Raw genomic sequence first — 24,955 nt, 5'->3', positions numbered from 1 at the left:
CCCTTTAGGCTGCCACAGATCAGCTGTTTCACTCCTAGCCTTAAATGTTTCTCCTCTGACTCAGTCAATTGCCCCGGTGTGGGGATCGGACCCTTGCTTCAGTTCCCCCACCCACTGAGGGCAGGTCCAGTCCTACTAACACTCCTGTTTTCCCTGCTAGTTCCTTTCTCCTACCGAGTTTTGTGTGGTTCTATATATTCTTTTCCACTGGTCAGGTACTCCTGTCCATTCTTAGTTGGTGTTTTGCATGCACTTCTGTGTCCGAAGGTGTATTCCTGATGTATCCATGGAGAGAAATGTACTCCATGTCCACCTACTCCTCTGCCAGCTTGTTGCAGTCCTGTACTTAGTTTTTAGTTTTATTTAGTGGAAGGAACAGGGGAAAAAGTTTATCTACTCCATCTTCCCAGAAGCAGAGGTCCTAACTTATTCTTTTAAAATATAACATAATTTTGCAGAATATGACATTTATAAGAGTCTATTTAATTATTTACCCATTTGATGAACTCAGGTTGTTTCTAAATTTTGATGGCTGATATTTCAATAAGCATTCATTCAGTAAACATGTGTATATATGTGCAATAGCTTGTGGAGGATAGATGTGAAGAAGTAGAGTTGCTAAGTGATAGAGGGTGTGCATTTTACATACTAATAGGTGTTATCAAATCCCTGCTTTTGATGCCTATACTCCACCCAGCAGTGTATAAGAGTATCAGTTTTGCTCACCTCTGTGCCAGCACTTGACAGAATCAAACTTTTAGTTACCATTGTAACAAGTGAAAGACGGTATCTGATAGCTCTTTTCATTTGCCTTTCCTTGACTACTAGAGGTTGTGCATTTTCCCAAATGTCGAATAGCCATTTGTAACTCTCCTTTGGAATTAATTGACTGACCATATACTTTGCTGTATATCTTTTGAGCTGTCTGCCTTTTTATTGATTTATGGAAAGTATATATATTTTTATATAATATATGTAGCAATACTATTTTTCTGAGTTTATCATTTGTTTTTTAACTTTATTGATGATGTCTCTCATCTAAGAATTTTTTTTAATTTACTTATTTTTAATTGAAGGATAATTGCTTTACAGTATTGTGCTGGTTTCTACCAAACATCAACAAGAATCAGCCATAGGTTTACCTATATCCCCTCCCTCTTGAACATCCCTCCCACCTCCTTCCCCATCCCACCCCTCTAGGTTGTTACTGAGCCATGGTTTGAGTTCCCTAAGTCATACAGCAAATTCCCATTGGCTATCTTGATGTAGATTCAAATTAATTGAGTGTTCCTCCTAAGATCAGGAAGAAGACAAGGGTGTCCACTTTCACCACTGTTATTAAACATATTTCTGGAAGTCCTAGCTACAGCAATCAGAGAAGAAAGAGAAATAAAAGGAATACAGATTGGAAAAGAAGAAGTAAAGCTCTCACTGTTTGCAGATGACATGATACTATACATAGAAAACACTAAGGATAGTATCAGAAAATTACTAGAGCTAATCAGTGAATTTAGCAAAGTTTCAGGATGCAAAATCAATACGCAGAAATCACTTGCATTCCTATATACTAACAATGAAAAATCAGAAAGAGATATTAGAGAATAAATCTCATTCACCATTGCAACCAAAAGAATAAAATATCTAGCAATAAACTTACCTAAGGTGACAAAAGAACTGTATACAGAAAAGTATAAGACACTGATAAAAGAAATCAAAGATGACATAAACAGATGGAGAGATATTCCATTTTCCTGGGTAGGAAGAATCCATATTGTGAAAATGATGATACTACCAAATGCAATCTACAGATTCAATGTAATCCTTATGAAATTACCAATGGCATTTTTCACAGAACTAGAACAAAAAATTTCACAATTCATATGGAAACACAAAAGATTCCAAACAGCCAAAGCAGTCTTCATAAAGAAGAATGGAGCTACAGGAATCAAGCTTTCTGACTTCAGATTATACTACAAAGCTACAGTCATCAAGACAGTATGGTACTGGCATAAAAACAGAAATATAGACCAATGGAACAAGATAAAAGGCCCAGAAATAAACCTATGCACCTATGGGTACCTTATTTTTGACAAAGAAGGCAGGAATATACAATGGGGCAAATACAGCCCCTTCAATAAGTGGTTCTGGGAAAACTGGACAGCTTCATGCAAAAGAATGAAATTAGAACACTTCCTAACACCATACACAAAGATAAACTCAAAATGGATTGAAGACCTAAATGTAAGACCAGAAACTATAAAACTCTTAGAGGAAAACATAGGCAGAACACTTGATGACATAAATCAAAGCAAGATCCTCTGTGACCCACCTCCTAGAGGAATGGAAGTAAAAACAAAAGTAAACAAGTGGGACCTGATTAAACTTAAAAGCTTTTGCACAGCAAAGGAGACTCTAAGCAAGGTGAAAAGACAACCCTCAGAATGGGAGAAAATAATAGCAAATGAAACAACTGACAAAGGATTAATTTCCAAAATATACAAGCTGCTCATACAACTCAATAGGAGATAAACAAAGAACCCAAGCAAAAAGTGGGGAAAAGACCTAAACAGACATTTCTCCAAAGAAGACATACACATGGCTAACAAACAAATGAAAAGATGTTCAATACTGCTCATCATTAGAGAAATGCAAATCAGAACTACAATAAGATATCACCTCACACCAGTCAGAATGGCCCTCATCAAAAAGTCTACAAAGAATAAATGCTGGAGAGGGTGTGGAGAAAAGGGACCCTCTTGCACTGTTGGTTGGAATGTAAATTGATACAGCCACTATGGAAGATGGTATGGAGACTCCTTAAAAAACTAGGAATAAAACCACCATATGACCCAGCAATCTCATTCCTAGGCATATACCCTGAGGAAACCAAAATTGGAAAAGACACATATATTGCATTGTTCATTGCAGCACTGTTTAAAATAGCTAGAATATGGAAGCAACCTAGACATCTATTGACAGATGAGTGGATAAAAAAGTTGTGGTACATATGCACAATGGAATATTACTCTGCCATAAAAGGGATGCATTTAAAATATGAAGTGGATGAACCTAGAACCTATTACACAGAGTGAAGTAAGTCAAAAAGAGAAAGATAAATATTGTATACTAATGCATATATACGGAATCTAGAAAAATGGTACTGAAGAATTTATTTGCAGGGCAGCAGTGGAGAAACAGACATAGAGAACAGATTTATGGACCTGGGGAGAGGGGTGGAGAGGGTGAGATGTATGGAGAGAGTAACATGGAAACTTATATTACCACATGTTAAATAGATAGCCAACAGGAATTTGCTGTATGTCTCAGGAAACTCAAACAGGGGCTCTGTGTCAACCTAGAGGGGTTGGGTGGGGAGGGAGATGGGAGGGAGGTTCAAGAGGGAAGGGATATATGTATACCTATGGCTGATTCATGTTGAGGTTTGACAGAAAACAACAAAATTCTGTAAAGCAATTATCCTTCAATTAAAAAATTTAAAAAAAAAAGAATTCCTTCATGGCTTTTGTGTTGTGTATATGGTTGTTTAAAATTCATAGATATAGATGCCTACATACTTTTCATTGTTCTTATAAGTATATTTTATTTATTCATTTTAGTTGTTTGAGCATACGTGTGTGCATCCATGTGCACAGATGTAGTATGAAGTAGGAATCCTATTTAGTTTTTATCCAGTGGAAGACCAGTTGTTCCAACACTATTTATTGAATAGTTCATCCTTGCACCATAGGCTTATAAATGACAAATATTATTTATTTAATATCTTTACATGAGTTGGCTCAGGAGCTCTCTATTCTCTTTTATTCACTTGTCTATTTCTGTGCCAATGTAATGAATCATCCTTCATTTTTCTTTTTCCTCAAAAATTGTTTTAGCTCTTCTTGTACATATTCTCTTTCACATGGATGTTCAAATCAATTTGTCAAGTTCTATGAAAAATCCTGTGGCGATTGGATTGGAATGGCAATTAGTTTATAGGTTAATTTAGGGAGGATTGACATGTTTTCTACTTTTTCCCCACACAACTTTTCTTCCTTCATGAAGATTAGAGCCCACGTGAAAAATGTTTAAGGGCTAAAGAACCCACATAAGCCCCTTCTACACACACACACACACACACACACACACACACACGTTTCTGTGTATTTGTGAAAGCCTGCACTCAGGCTCCAAGGGTAAATCTTCATTAGAAACATGGGCTCTGGGCACTAGGGCTGTTGTTCAGTGGTATTCCCAAAGTGGGGAGTACTCCTTTTCCTGATCAAAAAGAAACAACCTCATTCCCCAAATCTCTGACTTGATAACAAACTGTTGGAATTTAAGGAAGGAAGTGGGGAGTAGATGAAGGAGATAAGCAGCACATGGTAACATTAGGAGACAGTGGGGTCATGATTTTTTTATCCAGGAGAGCCCAGGATAACAAGTATGAGTGGTGGAGGATGGAAAGTTCCAGGAATTAGGAATGGCCCCCTCTTCCATGCTGGTGTTTATGGGGTGGGGTCCTGAGGAACTAGGGAACCATCTGTTCTAAGCGGGCTGCTCTCATTCACTGTGTCCATCTATATATGGCATATGTTGGAAGATGGATTGGGTCAGCAGCTGGGCCTACTGGGTCTGATGTTCTGACATTCATAGTGTGGCTTTTGAGGCAGATATGGCTACCTTTTGGTTCACTCCCATAAAACACGCCCCAGGCTCATGGGGTTTTGGTCTCGGTGAGGTTTCTGATGACTGAGTAGTTTACCCTTGTATAAAAATTGCCCATTCTATCACAAAGGAGCCATGCTGCCTGCCCAGTGGTATGCCCCTTCAGTGTTACTAGCTAGCAGTAAGTACTCAGAGACGGTTGCACAGATCTTGATGCCTGGCTTTGGGTGGGGCTGCCAGAGCAGCTCAACCTACCTACTCAGTTGTTCCAGCAAACTGTAAGCCCAAGAAGGATATTGTAGCATGAAGCAGTCTTGGAGTTTAGCTGAAGCCATCCAAACTTTTCCTATGGGGATATAGGGGCTGGTTTAGGGGTTCTCTGCCATGTCCAGATGCTGTCTAGGCAAGCAGCTCTGCCCTCACCTATGTTACATTCAGCTAACAGAATGGACACTGCCCCCAGACAACTTCACTCTCCCCTACAAGGTCATGGTCTCCAAGGCAGGGGTGGGGCCTCCGGTACCAGTATCCCTCTCTGGATCTTAGCATTGAACAAGGCTGACAAACATCAGTATAATAAAGAAGGCAAAATCAAGTGCAATAAATACCTTAAAGTGAAAGTGTTAGTGTCTGAACTAACAGTTCAGTTGTGTCTGACTCTTTGCGACCCCATGGATGGTAGCCTGCCAGGCTCCTCTGTCCATGGGATTCTCCAGGCAAGAATCCTGGAGTGGTTAGCCATTCCCTTCTCCAGGGGATCTTCCTGACCCAGGGGTCGAACCAGGGTCCTCTGCATTGCAGGCAGATTCTTTACTGTCTGAGCCAAAGGCAAAATCAAGTGCAGTAAATACCTTAGGAGAGGTACAAAGTGCTATGTGGAGTTTACTAATCCCACTTTTGAAAATTCAACCTATCATTAAGCCTTTTCAAAAAGCCATTAAGCCTTTTACCTTTTCTGTCCATTTTCATGACTCTGATTTAGGCCCTACTGAGCGCTACTGGTGGAGAAGGCAATGGCACCCCACTCCAGTACTCTTGCCTGGAAAATCCCATGGATGGAGGAGCCTGGTAGGCTGCAGTCCATAGGGTCGCTAAGAGTCGGACACGACTGAGCAACTCCCCTTTCACTTTTCACTTTTATGCACTGGAAAAGGAAATGGCAACCCACTCCAGTGTTCTTGCCTGGAGAATCCCAGGAACGGGGGAGCCTGGTGGGCTGCCGTCTATGAGGCTGCACAGAGTCGGACACGACTGAAGCAACTTAGTAGCAGCAGCAGCAGCGGCAGAACACTACTGGACAACCTCAGGGGCCACTTCTCTGATCAATTTTCCTCTGGTGCATCTTCGGAACTCAAAGTTCTAATCACATCCTCTGCCCCATAATAAAACATCTTGACAGAATCAAGCCAAACGTCCACCTGACTTTCTTCTTAAATGTCATTTACAGCTTTTCCTTTATTTCCAAAATAGCAAATGTTTATTATAGTGCTCGACTTTCAAAGTCCTTCTGATGCTTTCCAACTGTCCTTTCCTGTATATGTCTGTAAGTGGGGTTGGAGGGCAGTTAGGAGGACAATACAGCTTGATGCTATGTAAAGCACACCTTGAACTTTGGGGTCAGAGATAACTGGTTCGTCTAGTCCCTCCTCTGTGTCTTAGTCGCGTGACTGGCCCTCTCTCTTCACATTTCTGTCGCCCTCAGTTTCCCATTCTGATAAGGCCATGTAACAAAACAACCCCTATTCAAGGTCAATGAGGAAGACTCAGTGAGAGCGGAGGTACTGGGGCTTCCAGGGCTGGAAGCTTCCCCAGGGTAGGGGTTCAGGCAGGGTGCCACCGTCGGGGATCCGCCCCGGGCTGCTTTTCATGCGCAGAGTACCTCGGTGTGTTACCAGGCGCGTGTGGAGGCGGCGAGCCTGGGGTGTGAGCAGTGCGGAGCAGCCGGCGGGATGAGTCAGGTCCATCAGCACCTCCAGAACAGGAGGCTCCTCTGAAGCGACCCGGCGCCCCGCCCGCCTTCCTCCCCCGCCCAGCCGAGCGGCCGAGTAGACCCCGCGCCCGGCAGAGGGCGCTGCAGGGCAGCTGCTCCAGATGCCAAAACGGACGCGGCCTCTCTGGCTCAGAGCGAGAAAAGATCCTGGGGCCCCGGGATGTGGTGGAGGTGAGGGGGTGGGGGTGGAGGAAGTCTCTACAGTCCCAGAGGTGGCTTTGTTTTGAACGAAAACGGTTTTTTAAACACCGAAGTGGAATGTACCCTAGAATAATCAGTCCCTGTACAGTGCTGGTCTGACAGGGCCATACTAGAGAGAGCCACTTCTTGCTTGCCCCAAGCTTTTGAGCAGGGATGTGAGAAGCTGGCGATGTCCCCATTTTCTCCAGAGGGATCCCTAACAGAGTGGGTCTCCCTTTTCCAAAATGCATCTGCCTAAGTGACCCAGCCCTTAATCGTGTCTCCTCTTAACCTTTCCCACCCGAGGCGATGGAGTGGAGGTTCCAAAGATTTGGGCTGACTGCAATGGTGGGTGGGGGTGGGGGTGGTGGGAAGAGCTCTAGCTATCAGGGGACCAGGGTTTCAGTACCAGCTCCTTCTCAAGTGTGACCTTGCCCATTTCATTATTCATTCATTCATTCAGAAAACATCCATTATGTTCACAAGGCACTGACCATGGGGGGAAGGGAGGATACCGAAGCTGTGGACAGTTATCCCAACCTTAAAACAGCTATGTTTCACACAGGACCCCACGGCACAGGTGACCCATAAATATTTGTTGAATAAATGTTTTGATTTAATCAGTACACACAAGGCCAGGGAATTTTGAATCACTGATGTGTCCCACGTGCCTAGAACAGTGACTGACACACAGTAGGTTCTCAGTAGTTTGTCAAGTGAATGATAAAGGAATACATTAAGCATTCTGTGAGCATAGAGGAGAGCACCTAACCCATTAGAGTAAGTGATGTTTGAACCAAGTCTTGAGGAAGAGTGGGTGTTAGCTAGGCACCCAGAAGATACAGGCAGAGAAGAATGTGTGCCAAGATACAGAGCCTACAGTCCTCACAATCCCTCCTGTCCTCAGTTCCCTCCTGCAAGAAAAAAGATATAGTTGGCCTTGTAATCTCTCAGATTCTTCAAGTTCTCAGATTCTCTGACTCTAAAAATGAAGCCAGTTACCCAGGTTAAGACCTGGGCATCTTTGCAGTTCAAGAAATTCAGGTTTGGACTTTTGAGTGGGCCCATCTTTGACTAAAGACTTGGTGATCTTGTGCTAAGTGTGTTAAGTTGCTTCAGTCATGTCTGACTCTTTGCGACCCCATGGACTGTAGCCCACCAGTCTCCTCTGTCCCTGGGATTTTCCAGACAAGAATACTGGAGTGGGTTGCCATTTCCTTCTCTGGGGGATATTTCTGACCCAGGGATCGAACCTGCATCTCTTCCGCCTCCTGTATTGACAGGTGGGTTCTTTACCGGTAGCGCCACCGGAGTATAATTTCATGATCTTAGGCACCCTTTCTCATCCCCTTGCTCTTTCACTTTGGAAGTTTCGCTCAAATCCTCATATAATGAGTCATCTACACCATAAAAGTCAGCACTTATTTGTGTATTGCCATGATTTTTCTTTGTGTTCAATTGCTTTTTTAAAATAAAACCTTTGTTAATTTCATATTTTTAAATTATTAATAACAGTTAATTGTGGGCAAAACAAAAAAGTACACAAGAAAGTAAAAACCACCCATCCTTCACCTACCTGATGTAGTTACTTGAAGATATATTATGCCTTCATTAAAATATACACACGTGAGATCATACAACACATTGTCACAGATGGTGTCGTATGAGTTTACATTCCCAGTGAAAGCATGGGGAGATCTGGGGACAGTTCTCTCATACCCTGTATGTCATTACTTGTGTCTCTGATGGAAAGAATGTTGGCTGGGACCCCAAAAACTCCAATTTTTTAGCCAGATGTAGACCATCATGCTAAGTCCTCAGAGATCATACTGTTCAAAAAACTTTTCCTTCTGAGGCAGAGATTTGGACCTGAACCAATGTGATGCCTTCTCACCCTGCCTGGAGTTTGGCTAGAGTTAGGCAAGATTACATGGGCGCCACCAGGCCTCCTTTGGTCCAGACCAGAGACAGCACTGGGGAGCTTGAGGAGGTGCTGCTTGGTGCTGCTTCCCTACCTGTGTGAAGGGGACCCCACAAATAAACCTGTAACCCTGACTTGCTCCTCACGAGTCCAACTCCTCATACACCACCCCACTCCACATCCTGCTGTGTCAAAGAGGAAGACGCTAAAGCCACACTAGGGAAATGGAGCCTGCTAAGGTCTGACAATGACCAAGAGGAAGGGATGGCACCCAAACCAGATCAATTTCCCTTGGTCCCTCCCATTAAAAGTTTCATCCCCGGCACACTGGCCCCTTAGTTGTGTCTAGTTCCTTGCTACTCTATGGGCCAGTGACATAGATAACAAGCTCTCTAGGAGATGGTTTGTATATTAAAGTTTAAGAAGGAAAGTGCAAACTCTGTTTCAGAAGATCTGGGGTAGAACCTGAAATTCTTCATTTTCAAACAAGTTCCCAAGTAATAGTGATGCAGCTGCTCCATGGGCCACACTTTGAGTAGCAAAGATCTTTATGCCTTTTTTTCAGTCTCTTGTCCTACCTGAAGGTGAAGGGTCAGGAGAGGCCTCCAGCATTCCCTAGAGTTAGAATATGTAGACACACACACACACACATATGGAGTCAAGAGCTATGTCCTGGGGTATTGAGTAAATGCTTAGTGAGTGAATGCATGAAGTTTAAGAGTGAGAAGACTTCAAGCTACACTCCCATTCTTCCCACTCCTCAATGACTTTCCCATTTCAGTGGCGATAGCATCAGCTTCATTCACAAGATGGAATTGGTTCCTTAGCCATTTTTGCCTGGTTTTGTCTTCCCTTTCTCACTGCTTCTTTTCTCATTCACACTTCTCATCTATCCCCAGGCTTCCTCCTGTCTCTGGTCCCATCGCCCTCCAGTTTACTGATAAGCCTCTGCAGGTACACACCAGGCCTTGAAGAAATATATCCAGAATCTTTCCTCTCCACTCTGAACATACTTTTACTAACATGGTGTCTCTAGTTCCTGGAAACCTAATCTGGTTTTCCCAACACCACCCCCCCACACACACACACCAGGCCTGTTACAGTCTGCTGCTTAGCTCGATGTGCACTTGGATACAAGATGCTGCCTCCATGACCTGCCCTGCCATGCTCTTGCACCCAACTGCTTTTACATTGCAGCCTTATTATTTTTTTTAATTTCATTTTATTTTTAAACTTTACAATATTGTATTGGTTTTGCCAAATATCGAAATGAATCCGCCACAGGTATACATGTGTTCCCCATCCTGAACCCTCCTCCCTCCTCCCTCCCCATACCATCCCTCTGGGTCGTCCCAGTGCACCAGCCCCAAGCATCCAGTATCGTGCATTGAACCTGGACTGGCGACTCGTTTCATATATGATATTATTACATTACACTGATATAAATAATTACACTTCATATAAATAATTATTACACTATTACACTGATATTATTACAGTGTCCCAGGCTCCTGCTTGGACTGCAGGGAAAGTCAGATATGGCAACCTGGTTCTGTATTCACATATGTATTTTATATTCATAAGTAAATTCTAAACTCCCAGAGGGCAGGGTTGTCTTTGTCTTGTTCCTCTCTATCCCTCTTGCAATATTAGCATTTTCCTTCATTCATTCATTCATTTCTCAGAGATTGAATCTCCATTCTATGCTAGGCCTGGTACCAGGTGCTAGTGCAGCAGAGGGGAGGCAGACACAGTCTAATATATTCTAGGAGATTCAGGGCAATGGGGGAGTTCACAAACATGAGACTAGCAAACTGATTTTGAGCCCAAGCCTGTAGAAGTATTTGTGAAATGGTTGGTGAGCAGGCAGGGCCTACCCATGCTTGAGACAGATCAGGAGGCAATTTGGGCTGGTGGCTACTGGAGGCCTACCTTAGAGGATCTGGGGGAAAATGGGAGAAAGATATGGAGTATTGTCCACATCTTCCAAAATGAGCATGTAGAAGGGGAACTAGCAATCATGGTCCTGACCAAAACAAGCTTTCCAGTTGTTACCTGAAACAATAGGATTTGGGATGTAATTCTGAGACATGGGTGATGTCATGGGAATAGTAGTAGTAAAGTCAATTCTTTCTAGAATGCAGATTTGATGACCTTGTGACCTGAGTTTGGGTGCCAGCTCTCCCTCTTGCTTGCTGTCAGACCTTGGAGGGCTCCATTCACCTAGCACAACCTTGGAGGCTTCCTCTCTGACATGGCAGGATGTGGAGTGGGATGGTGTGTGAGGAGTTAGATTCAAGAACCATAAGCTTCCTTCGAGTTCTTGACATCTGTGGCATGCGACAGGAGCAGAGGCACAGAGTAAGAAGTTTCAAGCAGCAGAGTGGGCCATGGTTGGGGAGGCAGGTGAGGAGTGAAGGGCGAGAGGGTCTGACCAGGGCAGGGGCAGGGATATGGAGAGGGGCTAATGGATTGGCACCATATTTATGATGAAATGGAACTGATGAGAAGTGTGAACTGGCCAGATGATGGAGAGGAAGAAGAAGGGGGAGGTCTAAGAAGATGGAAATTTTGCTTCAACCAAGGAGAACAGAGTAAGAGGAATCTTGGGTCACAAGCCCAGAGTTGCTAGCAAACTGCCATATGGGCTTCAGCAAGTCTTTGTTTCTTTCTGGGTCTCAGTTGCCACATCTGTACACTGAAGGGATGATTTTGATCTTCACAGACCCCCTCCTTGACTCATAATGACAACAATAAGTTAGGGAGTGCTACCAGTTTCCAAATTACCCTTGAGCTTGTTAAAAGTTTAGAGGCAAATTCTAGACTCTTAAGTGGGAAGCTTGAAGCCATGGCAGAGCCAGTAACTGCAGCGCCTTGGGCAGCAGAGGTTGAGGGAGGGGGAGTTGGAGGGCAAGTGGGGCTACGTGGAGAGGACTTGGAGGCTGTCCTGAGGCAAAGCCCCAGGGAGGGCAGTCCTTGAAAAGGAGCTTGTTTCTTGGCCTCAGAAGACCTGGCTTTGGCAGTGTTTTAAAGAAGATATTTAAAGATCCCAAGTCCCAGAGGAATACAAATGGCAAAGCATCACAAGTGGTGTTGGAGTCATCTTTGCATAGTAGGGGAGCTTAGCTGGAGGTAGGACTTTGCCCTGGGGGTTGGGTTAATGAACTCTGCACCACCCTGATCTATAGAAGCCCATTTGTAGATAACAAAAAGAGTTAACTTAACTTGTAGATAACTTAAAGAGCCTCTGCTGTGTCCTAGCCCTGGCTCTAAGCACTTTACATGTACTTATCCATTCATTGCATCCTCACAGCAACTCCAGTTTTACAGGTGAGGAGACAGGCACAGAGAAGCTAAGTAGGGTGGCCCAGATCACACAGCTATTGAGTAGAAAAGGGGGCAGACCTGTCTCCAGTGCAGTAAACCACAGTGCTATCAGCCACATTTGGGACTGTCAACAGTAGAGTTACAGCCTTTTTCCATATCACATCACAGTTATCACAGGTATCTCAAAAAATCTTTTTTTTTTTTTTTACTATCTCAAAAGTTTGTTAGTATTAGACCTGTTGCTAGATCTTGTTACATTGAATCTGTTCATCAAGAAGCACATATGACTAGACTGTAAATTGTATTTCTGTATACAATAATGTTTCCTTTGTAATCCTAAGTAGTTTTTCAATATGCTGCTGTTGCTGCTAAGTCACTTCAGTCGTGTCTGACTCTGTGTGACCCCATAGACGGCAGCCCACCAGGCTCCTCAGCCCCTGGGATTCTCCAGGCAAGAACAATGGAGTGGGTTGCCATTTCCTTCTCCAATGCATGCATGCATGCTAAGATGCTTCAGTCATGTCCGACTCTGTGTGATCCTACAGACAGCAGCCCACCAGGCTCCTCCATCCACAGGATTCTCTAGGCAAGAATACTGGAGTAGGTTATCATTTCCTTCTCCATTATTTAATATATCTAAAGGCATTTTTTTTCCTGCAAAAGGGTCTGTAGACTGCTAAAGGGCTTTGCCACATACCCTAGAAGGCTCCTCCAATAAAGGGCAGGCTGGAGAGTTGGGAAGCATGCATACTGAGCACCCCTCTATGCCAGACACTTTGCCCATGTACTTTTATTGCAGCTCCATGACCCCAGAAACTGTGTGATTATCCCACTTGATACACAAGGAGACCAGGGCTACTGAGGAGGAGAGTATAGTGTACAGTCACCATCAAGTATGTGGCCAAGCTGGACTGTGCATCCAGGTCTGTCTGACCAGAGTCTATTTTTTAAACACTGCAGCTGTGTGTCTTCCTGGAATGTGAGTGTCAGACCTCACATGCAGTTTCCTCAAATACAGATGACCTCCCCAGGATAAAGGACAGCTTTTTATGCATAGAAGGTAGCATACTTTTTCAGCCCCAGTGCATCTCCAGACCTGGGTTGTGGGATGAAGGCCCTTCCAGGGAGGAGGGGAGCGTCTTGAGAACAGTACCAGATCTGAAGCTTGACAGCAAGAGGGATGTGGCATAATGGCTGATGGCCACATGCCTGAGTTCAAATCCCACTCTTGAACCAATTGCTTCACCTCTCAATGCCACAGTTTCCTCAACTGCAAAATGAGAATAAGAATGATACCTCCTATGATGGTCATGTCTTTTTACACAGTTCATGAGGTTCTCATGGCAAGTGTGCTGGGATTGTTTTCCATTCCCTCCTCCCGTGGAGCACCAATGCAATGGACATGAACTTGGGCGAACTTTGGGAGATGGTGCGGGACAGGGAGGCCCAGCTTGCTGCAGTCCATGGGGTCGCAAAGAGTCTGACACAACTGAGCAACTGAAAAAAAACAATGGTGGTAATGAGGATTGGGTGAGGTAACAAAGCACTTAACATTGTCTGGCATGATGGTGTGAGCCACTGGCATTATTTTCTCCTGAGAGAGTGATGCATGCAGGGAAGAACTGCTTCTGGAATAACTTTGGGAGGTGCCAACATTTTCTCTTTTCCTATACCTGTTAGCTGGTCACCCTTCCTCTGATTCCCTGATATCTTAAGCAGCAGGAACCCTCAAAGCCATGGCTTGTACCTCTGATGGCACATTAGAATCACCTCCCGAGTTTTTACACCAGTGGTGCCCAGGATGCCCCAGACTGATGGAATCTGACTCCAGGGGTGAAGCTTGAGTATGAGCCTTTTTTCTAAAGCTCTTCAAGAAATTCTTATGTACAGACAGCTGAGAACCATGGCCTCAAAAGGAAATGAGGCTGTGTGCTGTTCTTCGGGGTGAAAAAGGAGGGGGGAGCTTGGAGACAGTGCCCCACTCTGCAGACAGACTGAAAAGGAACACAAGCCTAGGTGTGGAGAGCAGGCAGGCAGCTTTAGGGAAGAAGAGGAGCTGGAGTCTGCAGTAAGAAAGAGCCACCAGGCCCAGAGCCTGGCCCCCAGACCTTGCCAAGCTGATGGCCTAGGTGGTTTTCCTACAGAGGAAGTGAGAAATATGGAGGCAAGGGGAAGATCAGGATGTGCTCATAGCCACTTTCTGCACCCCTGAATTGCAGAGAACACAGAAGATAGGCTGTTCCTTCTCCTCCCCTGGCACACACACAAAATGGCTCCCTATCTATCCACTCACCAGCTCACACCCGGATTCCACCCCTACCCAACCCAGCAAAAAAGTCCCAACTCTGATCCTTTTAAGTATCTCTGAGCTGGAACAGCACAGGCTGCTGAGGGTCAGATGCCAGGACCCTAAGCACCTCAGGGTGCTGCCTTCCACTGTAAGAAGAGACAGCAGCAAGCTGGGAGCTTGGGAGGGCTGCCACTATTAGCTTTTTATGTGTCAAGAAGGGAAACCACGGCTGAGAGGAGGAGAGTGACTTGATCGTGGTGACACAGGAAGTAGTGAGAGATGGGACTCATGTTCCAGTGCTCTTTTTCCCACACTCACTTACAGACTTCAGGAGACCAGCCCAGTGACTCTAGCTAGCAGAGTCACCCAGCAGAGGTCTTAAGTTGGCTGCTCTGAGGGAATCTCCAGTTGTGGGTCTAGATCAAGAGTGGAGGTGTGGGGCATTTGGGGTTTTGCACTGTGTTGCCTTCCCCCTATCTTTTGTCCTGGGACATATTTGGGCCAGGTGAGATTTGCCCCCCACCCCCGCATAGTGGAGACTATGTCTTTAAGAAAGGCTGAGTCAGAGCCTCAAGGATCAGTTTCAGGCAGCCCTCAGAAGGCAAATCTGGATTGAGTTTAGGAAGAAAAAAGAAGGGGTTAGCTTTGGTCCTGCCTCCTTTCCTTTCTCTCCTTTGCTTGTCCCTCCTCCGGCCTTAGTCTAGAAATTCAGTTCACTTGGCCAGAAGGTTACAGAGCCGAGGGCTTTCCCCAGCAGCCTTGTCCTCTCATTTTATCCCTCCTCCAGCTCCCAAGCACACATTCTGGAGGACTGCTGGGCAAGTTGCTGGAATGACTAGGTATGTAGTCTGGATATTTTAACTTTTGCCCTGTCAGTGAGGTCTGGGAATGTCTGACATTGACCTGGTGGGAGGTGGGAGCAGGACCTGCCAGGACCTCCAAGAACCTTGGTAACTGAGGCAGATGGGCCATGAGCACAGCCCTGTGGTTGATTCCACAAGGGGCTCTGTATTTGGGAGTCTGTAAGCTCAGAGGCCTGGTCTGTGCAGCCTGGCCTACCAGCACCCTTGTGAACTGCCTACCCAAACCCCGAAGAGTGGGAGTTTGGGAATGTGGAGTGTTGGCTTTGCTGCTGGAGGAGGAATTGAGGCCAGAGGGGAGCTAGGAACCCCATGAGAAAGGCAGATGGAAATATTTCCGGCCCCAGCCATCAGTCTGTTTGTCCATGACACACTGGTGTATAACCTCCCAGATGAGCAAACAGGGTTCAGTCGGCTCAAGTTGCATATGCGGTGGCCAAGAGCCATGCAAGTTCTTCTCGGGCTTGTTTTCCATTTTGTGGAAAACTAAAAGCAAGGCTATTAGTTTTTTAGGACCTCAGAGAAAAGGACTTAATGCTGCTTAGCTGAAAGGGAGAAGTGTAAAGAAAGAGGTATGGAAGGCAAACTGGGCTGGTGATAGCGATTCAAGGAGAGCTTGATATATCTGTGAGCTAAAGAATGCTTTTCTTTTACATTTTAGATCTAATCCATGCATTTCTTTATGGTTTTATTCAACAAATATCTGTTAAATGACTAGCGGTGGCCACTGCTGGTGAGGGGAGCCAGTAACCCAACATGGCAGCTGATCCTCCTATCTGACCTCCTTCTCTACCTCTCTGCTCCTCCCTTTCCTCACCCCACTCCCAGCCCCTTTGAGAGAGAAAGAGGCACCAGCTTCTCGTGCACTCAGGTAACCTGATGAGGGTATGATAAGTGCTGACATTGTTGGCAGTAGAGTGGGTATATCTCATCTGACAGCAGTCTCTTGTGAAGGAAACTTGCAGCTGGGCCCCAAACATGACCTCAACCACTGGAAAAGACTTTGAACGTCAGAAACCAGCAGGGACACAGTTCAACTGAACTGTTTCTGGACAGAAGGGGCGGTGTGGGACCTTTCTGGACATTAGAGGTAAAGCTAGGCCCCTGGTCAAGCCTTTAGCATCATATGTGGGCCAAGGATCAGTTGGATTTACCAAGAGCATCTGAGGACTTTGTTCTTTGTGATTTAAGCGAGTTGTCATAATTTGGGCAGGAGGCATGCTGGGATTGCAGCCACTATTGAGGCTATTAAGGAAGGGGTGGGGTTGGGAATACTGGTTCTTGGGTGGTCTTTGGGTGTGGAAGACTTAGGCATGGCAGAGGCAAACGTGTGTGTGTGTGTATGTGTGTGTGTGTGTGTTATAGGAAGTAGTCCCTAGGAGAAAGAGCCTGGCAAAAGCCAGGCAGGAAATGTAATTCTGTCCAAGTACGCTTGGGATTCAGGACTGGACTCATAACTGGAAAGTTGTACAAGGGCCCAATGAATGCAGTGAAAGAGCAGTGAGACCAGTGCCAGGGCTGCTTACCCTGTTGGAGGCAGAAATGAGAGGGGGCTGAGCCAACTGGTGAGTTCCATGACTTCAGCTCATGGGGGACTGAGTGGGACTTCCAGGAGCTACTAACATTCTACTTAAAAAAAAATCCTCATAGCAGTATCTGTCTACAATGCACTTTGAGCACTTGAGCTTGAATTGGGTTTATCTGAGGAGCTATTTCTGAGCCTAGAAGAGAGGGGGACTAGTTATTTGATTTCTTGAGGCTATGACAGTGACACTGTGCAAATTTATCCTTGTCCACCCTTCAAATTCCACCATGGTTGCTCCTGCATCTCCATGAAGGGCTATCACTGAGCTAGACCTCCCATCCCACTTCCTAGACCCCAGGATTTGCCTGCAAGCTCCTGTCGTTCCTTCACAGAATAAAGCTGCTGCCCCAAGGAAGTTGTTCAGTTGAGTGGCTGAGGGGAGAGGAGTCCAGAAAGCAGGAGGAGGATGGGAATCGTTTCAGGAAGGTTAAACGCCAGCCAGCATCCTAAAGATAAAATAGGGAGCTGGGCATTCCCATCTATGGCAATTTTGTGGAAGAAGCTCAGTGAAGGTTGTTTCTTCTCTCTCATGAGGGTGCATTTTGGAAAAGTGCTTCATTTCCTTTCCATGTTCCCCACACATTGTCTGAAGGGGCAGGTTTCATGTACTATTTTTTTAAAGTGGAGAAAATCGCCCCTTCAATATAAAGCTGAGTAATTGCAGTAAAAAGACACAAGCAAATGAGGCTTCTGCCCAAGTATGGGAAAATATCTGTCCATCTCCCCACTTAATTAGAAAAATGATCTGCTGGATAGTGAGTCATGCTGCCCATCAGCAAACAGCACCATCCCGAGTCACAGCTACGAATAACGTAGGTGAGAGATGTCAGCAGCTGTGACGAAGAAAAGACGTGAAGGGACTTGGATTCCCGATGCCAGCAGCTGTCTGGACCACCTTTGCCCCATCCTGCGCAATAGATAATGCACTGAACTGAGCTGCCTTATCATCCATAATGCACGTAGATCAGTATGCCTGGGAGCGTCAGTGCATCTTGATTAGTAGGGTCTCTGCAGGGAACAAGAGATCTAGATCAATCTACAGCTCTTTGCATAGTCTGGGAGTTCCTTTTTATTGAGCAAAACATGCATACAGTAAGTGCAAACAGTGTGCTAGTTGTAAATGTGTAGCTCAATGGATTTTTACCTATGTGTACGTCTTTGTGTAACCAGAAGCCAGATCAAGATAAAGAACATTTGCAGCACCCTAGAAGGCTTATTTTTGCCCCTTCCACCTGGGAGTTCTTTATTTACTTGCACCTAAGTACTGCAGCCAAATGTCTGGGATCAGCAGTGCACTGGTAAATGTTTAACAACCAGTTCTGGTGTTTGTGGAGAGTGCCTTGCTTTGTAGCATTTGCCAATTTTTATGGCCTAAATATTCCCACCATGGCTGATTTCAAGCTGTGAATGATTTAAAAATTGGTTTACAAAATTCTGAAAATATAACAATTGGCTATGGTGAGCCAGGGTAAATTGCTCCAACACACCAGTGGTTGTGATGTGGGATCAGAGAAAACTGGGGTCCACACGTCTACTCAGCCCACCCGGTGTGATGCAGGTGGAGATGGGTTCTCAGATACTCCCAGGTGCAGCCCTAGAGAGAGAATTGTTCATAACTTACAAAACAGAAACAGATTTACAACCTTAGGGAGCAAGCTTATGGTTGCCAGGGGGGGAGAATCGGGGGAAGGGATAGTTAGGGATGCACAATTACACACTGCTATATTTAAAATGGATAACCAATAAGGACCTACTGTAGGAGAAGGCAATGGCACCCCACTCCAGTACTCTTGCCTGGAAAATCCCATGGGCGGAGGAGCCTAGTGGGCTGCAGTCCATGGGGTCGCTAAGAGTCGGACACAACTGAGGACTTCACTTCCACTTTTCACTTTCATGCATTGGAGAAGGAAATGGCAACCCACTCCAGTGTTCTTGCCTGGAGAATCCCAGGGACAGGGGAGCCTGGTGGGCTGCCATCTATGGGGTCGCACAGAGTCGGACACGATTGAAGTGACTTAGCAGCAGCAGCAGCAGTATAGCACATGGAACTCTATTCAGTGTTATGTGGCAGCCTGGATGGGAGGGGGTTTGGGGGAGAACGGATACATGTATATGTATGTGTACATATATGTATATGTATCCCTTCGCTGTTTACTTGAAATTATCACAACATTGTTTGTTAATTGGCTATACCCCAATACAAAATAAAAAGTGTAAAAAAAGAGAGAGAGAATTATTCACAGAATTTAAAGAGATCTCTCACTTCTTTCATCCATGCACCAGATATTAGTTATGCCTCTATTCTAGAGTCATGAACATGAGTAAACCATGGTTCTATCTCTCAAGGAGTTTCCATAATTTAGCATTGGAGGGAGAGGCAGACATTGGAGGTATGTATGCAATAAACGGTTCTAGGGACTGGAGTAAGAGACTCATGGGATGTATTGAGGACACCGAGGAGGGTTCATTTCTGCCTTGGAATCTGAATTTCTTACCCCACTTGACTTTGGAAAGTGCCTTGAGGTTGAGGAAAAGCACATCATACATGTCTGTCTTGGATCCTGATTCTACCTCTTCCATGCTGTATGATTTGGGGCAGGTCATTTAACCTAGCTGAGCTTCAGGTCCCTCATCTGTTAAATGGGAGTAATAGTAGTACCTATAATACATTACATAGTTATTTTGAGTATTAAATGAAATAATTCATGAATAGCACTTAGCATACATATGCATTTAATAATTATTAGCTTCAGTTAGAAATTATTAGCCACTAACTTGGACAAGCCCTGAGTCTAAGATTCATTTTCTTCATCTGAAATGAGAAAAAATGCCAACTTCACCAGGGATGTCTTGAGAATTAAATAAGATTATATAGGTGAACTGTCTGGCTCAGAGCATGTCCCCAGCAAATGCTAGTTTCCATCCTTTCCCTGCTTTCTGATGTACTGACTTATGAACTGCTTCCAAAAAAACCCAGCTTTGACATCTTAGTAAATAAATACATCAAGTAATACACCAACCCCCTTTAAAATTTTTTATTTTGAAATAATTATAAATTCTCAGCAAATCGCAAAAAAAAAAATGTACAGGGGGTTCTTTACCCAGTTTCCCCTGATGTTGATATCTTACATGACTATAGTACAGTGTCAAAATTGATATTGGTACAATTCATAGTCCTTATTCAGATTTCACCAGTTTTACATGTACTCTGTGAGGGTGTGTATGTATTGTGTGTGTATGTAATTTTATCATATGTGTAACCATCCCCACATGTTTCCTTGGTGGCTCAGCAGTAAAGAATCTGCCTGCCATTTCAGGAGACTCAGGTTTGATCCCTGTGTCAGGAAGGTCCCCTGGAGAAGGAAATGGCAACCCACTCCAGTGTTCTTGCCTGGGAAATTACATGGACAGAGGGGCCTGGCAGGTGACAGTCCATGGGGTTGCAAAGAGTCGGACATGACTTAGTGACTAAAGAACAACAAAACCATCCCCACAATCAAGGTGCAGAACTAATCGAGGTGGTCACCACAAGGATCTGCCTGGTGCTACCTCTCGATATTCACACAGCCACTAGCCACTTCCCTCATTACTAGCCCCTGGCAACCAAGATGCTATTCTCCACCCATATGGTTTTGTTATTTCAAGAATATTATATAAATAAGTTTATATCATATGTAATCTTTCAAGACTGTTTTTTTTTCATTCAGCATCATTTTCTTGAGGTCCTTGCAAGTTGTTACATCTATCAACAATCTGCTCCTTTTTATTGCAGAATAGTAGTCCATGGTATGAAGGTACCAGTTCATTTAACCATTCACCTGTTAAAAGACATCTGTGTTGTTTCCAGTCTGGGGCTGTATGAGTAAAACTTCTATGAGCATTCATGTAACAGGTTTATCTGTGAACATAAGTATTCATTTCTCTGGGATAAATGCCCAAGAGTGCAGTTGCCAAGTTGTATGTTAATTGCATGCTTAATTTTTTTCCTATGAGGATTTTTTACTGAGGTATAGTTGATGTACAATATTACATAAGTTTCAGGTGTACAACATGGTGATTCACAACTTTTAAAGGTCATATTCCATTTATGGTTATTATTGACTCTATTCCCTGTGTTGTACTATAGGTCCTTGTAGGTTATTTATTTTCTTCATACTAGTTTGTACCTCTTCATCCCCTACTCCTATCCTGTCCCTCTCTACTTCCCTCCTCCCACTAGTAACCACTACTTTTTTCTCTATATTTGTGAATTTCGTTTTTGCTACATTCTATAGTTCTTTTAAGATTCTACAAATAAGTGGTATCATACAATGTTTGTCTTTCTCTGTCTTATTTATTTCACTTCTTTTAGCATAATGCCCTCCAAGGCCATCCATGTTGTTGCAAATGGAAAAACTCACTCTTTTTATGGCTGAGTACTATTTCATTGTGTGTGTGTGTGTGTGTGTGCAGAACATCTTCTTTATCTGTTCATTTCCTGATAGACACTTAGGTTGCATCCATATCTTGGCTATTGTAAGTAATGCTACTGTGAACATTGGAGTACAAATACCTTTTCGAATTAGTGTTTTCCGTTTTTCTGATACATAGCCAGGAGTGGAATTTCTGGGTCATATTGGTAACTCTACTTTTGTGTTTTTGAGAAACTGCCACACTGTTTTCTATATGGCTGCACCAATTTACATTCCCACCAACAGTGTGTGAGGGCTCCCTTTTCTCCACATCCTCACCAACATTCGTTATTTGTGTTCTTTTTGATGATAGCCATTCTGACATGTGTGAGGTGATACTTATTTTTGACTGTGCTGGGTCTTCATTGCTGCATGCAGGCTTTCTCTCGTTGCCGGGAGCAGGGGCTACTCTTGGTTGCAGTGCATGGGCTTCTCATCGTGGTGGCTTCTCTTGCTGTGGAGCACAGGCTCTTAGACACACGGGCTTCAGCAGTTGCAGCTCATGGGCTCTACAGCTCGGGCTCAGTAGTTGTGGTGCACAGACTCAGTTGCTCCGTGGCATGTAGAATCTTCCTTGACCGGGGACTGAACCTGTGTCCTCTGCATTGGCAGGCAGATTCTTTTACACTGTACCCCCAAGGAAATCCTCATTGTGGTTTTAATGTTCATTTCTCTGATGATTAACAATGTTGAGCATCTTTTTCAAGTGCCTGTTGGCCATCTGTGTGCCTGCTTTGGTAAATGTTTATTCAGGTCTTCTTCCCATTTTTAAATCAGTTTGCTTGGTTTTTTGATGTTGAGTTGTATGAGCTGTTTGTATATTTTGGGTATTAACCCTTTATTGGCCATATCATTTGCAAATATTTTCTCCCATTCAGTAGGTTGTCTTTTTGTTTTGTTGATGGTTTCCTTAGCTGTGCAAAAGCTTTTAGGTTTAATTAGGTCCCATTTGTTTTTGCTTTTATTTTCTTTACTTTAAGATAGAGATCCAAACAAATACTGCTACAATTTATGTCAAAGAGTGTTCTGCCTAGTGGTAGTACCAGGATTTGATGTGGTCACTTTTGTTTTTTAAGCCATTCTGATAAGTGTGATATCTCACTGTGATCTTACTTTACATTTCCCTAATTGCTAATGATGTTGAACGTCTTCTCATAGTTTATTTGCCATCTATATATACTCTTCAGTGAAATGTCTGTTCATGGCTTCTGTCTATTTTCTAATTGGATTGTTCTTTTTTTACTGTTAAATTTTGAGAGTGCTTTATGTATTCTAGCATGTAGATTTGTAGTTTCTTGGATATGTGGTTTACAAATACTTTCTCCCACTCTGAAGCTTTTCTTTTTGTCCTTTTCACATGGGCTTTGACAGAGCGTACATTTTAATTTTGAAGAGATTCAATTTATCAGATTTTCTTCTTACGGTTTGTCCTTGTGATGTCAAATCCAAGAACCCCTTACCTCGCCCTCAGTACTAAAGATTTTCTCTTTTTTCCCTAAAAGTTTTATATTTACATTTAATTCATCATCCATTTAGAGATTCTTTTTTCCCCCCCGAGGAGGTCAATTCTTTCAGTGCCATTTTTTTGACAAGGTTTTTTTTCCTCCATTGAACTGCTATTTCACTTTTGTCAAAAATCAGTTGGCTCAATGTTATGTGGCAGACTGGGTGGGAGGGGAGTTTGGGGGAGAATGGATACATAAATACGTATGGCTGAGTCCCTTCACTGTTCACCTGAAACCATCACAACATTGCTAACTGGCTATACTCCAATACAAAATAAAAAGTTTTAAAAAATCAGTTGGGCATATTTCTGAGTTCTCTATTCCATTTCATTGATCTGTGTATGTATTGCTCCACCAGTAACACTCACTCTTGATTAGTGTAGCTATATAATATAAGCAGAGTCCTCCCATTCTGCTCTTCTTTTCAAGATTATTTTTAGCTATTCTAGGGCCTACTGCCTTTCCACATAAATTTTAGAATAAAGTTGTCTATATCTACAAAAGAATCTTGTGGGATTTTTATAGGAATTTCATTAAACCTATACCTTCAATTTTGGAAGAATTGCTATCTTTACTATGTTGAGTCTTCCAATCCATGAATATAGTATTGTTTCTCCATTTATTTAGGTCTTTGATTTCTTTCCTAAGTAGTTTAGTAATTTTCAGCATAGAGATCCTGTGCAAGTTCAATACATAAATATTGCTTTTTTGGGAACATTTGTAAATGGTATTATGTGTTTTTTAATTTGGTTCCCACATGGTCAGTGCTTGTATATAGAAATGTAATTGTCTTTTCTGTGTTGAGTAAGAGTGGTAAAAACAGACACCCTTGCCCTGTTCCTGATCTCCAGGGGAAAACAGTCAGTCTTTCACCATTATGTTTAATGTTAGCTGCAGATTTTTTGGGAAGTGTTCTTTACTAAGTTGAGGAAGTTCTCTCTCTCTTCCTGGTTTTCTGAGCATTTCTATCATGAATAGGTATTGGATTTTGCCAAATTATTATGCTTCAATTGATTTGTTCATGATTCTTCTTCCTTAGCCTGTTGATTACACTCATTTTTCAAATATTGAACAACCCTTGCATTCCTGGAGTCAACCTCCATTAGAATAAAACATCTACTTTGTCATGGCATCTCTCTTTCTGTATTGCTGAGTTCTGTTGCTAATACTTTGTTAAGCATTTTTGTGTCATGTGTCAATTCATGAAGGATATTGGTCTGTAGGTTTCATTTTGTCCTATCTTTGTCTAGTTTGGTATTGGGGTAATATTGAACTCATACATGATTTGGGGGAGTGTTCCCTCCTTTTCTGTTTTCCGTAACAGATTATGTATAATTTTTTTAATTCAATATTTTAAATCATTATAGGACTATTCAGATGATCCATTTCTTGATTGAAATTTGGTAGTTTGTAGTTTTGAGATATTGATCCATTTCTTCTAAGTTGTTGAATTTATGAGTGTAAAGTTGTTTTATAATATTTATTATTCTTCTAATGGTTTCAAAATCTATGCCAATTATCCCTGTTTCATTCAAGAACCAGCTTTTTGTTTCCTTGATTTTGCTCAATTGCTTTCTCATTTTCCAATTTCATTGATTTCTGCTCTTATCTTTATTATTTCCTCAATTCTTCTTACTTTGGGCCTATTTTCTTTTTCTTCTCTTTTCTTGGAGTAGGAACTTAGATTATGAATCTGGGGCCTTTCCACTTTTATAAGGTAAGCATTTAAAGCCACAAATTTCCCTCTAAGCACTGCTGTAGTTGCATCCTACAAATTTTGACAGGTTATATTTTAATTTTCATTCAGTTCAATGTATTTTTAAATTCTTTTGAAACTTCCTTTTTTGACCCACAGATTGTTTAGAAGTGTGTTGTTTAACTTCCAAGTGTGTGGAGATTTTCTTGTTTGGGTTTTTTTTATCGACTTGTAGTTTAATTCCATTATAGTCAGAGAATACACTCAATATGATTTCAAATATTTTAACTTACTGGGATCTATTTATATATATAGTCTAGGATATGGTTTACCTTAGTGAATGTTCATGAATTCTTGGAAAAATATGTATTCTGCTCCTGTTGGGTGGAGTGTTCAATGTATGTCAATTAAATCCTATGGATTGCTGGATTCTTCTGCTTTTGTCAAGTAGTTCTTTCAGTTATTGCAAATGGAGTGCTTAAGTC

At 43.1% G+C, this 24,955-nt stretch overlaps 1 protein-coding gene and 1 long non-coding RNA gene across 2 annotated transcripts in view; both read left to right on the top strand.

The window, feature by feature from the left end:
• The window catches only part of NHSL2 (NHS like 2), a 311,337-nt gene that overhangs the window by 145,963 nt on the left and 140,419 nt on the right, over positions 1-24,955 (top strand). The window lies entirely within an intron of this gene.
• The window catches only part of LOC133243173 (uncharacterized), a 136,823-nt gene continuing 124,301 nt past the window's right edge, over positions 12,434-24,955 (top strand). Inside the window, exon 1 of the long non-coding RNA XR_009735010.1 lies at positions 12,434-15,212. This is a non-coding gene — a long non-coding RNA (uncharacterized LOC133243173). The remainder of the gene's footprint in view (positions 15,213-24,955) is intronic.

The sequence above is a fragment of the Bos javanicus genome, chromosome X, assembly GCF_032452875.1.
Source record: "Bos javanicus breed banteng chromosome X, ARS-OSU_banteng_1.0, whole genome shotgun sequence".
In the NCBI taxonomy this organism is placed as follows: Eukaryota; Metazoa; Chordata; class Mammalia; order Artiodactyla; family Bovidae; genus Bos; species Bos javanicus.
Note: the sequence above shows the minus strand (reverse complement) of the source record. Positions and strands in the feature narration are given on the sequence as shown.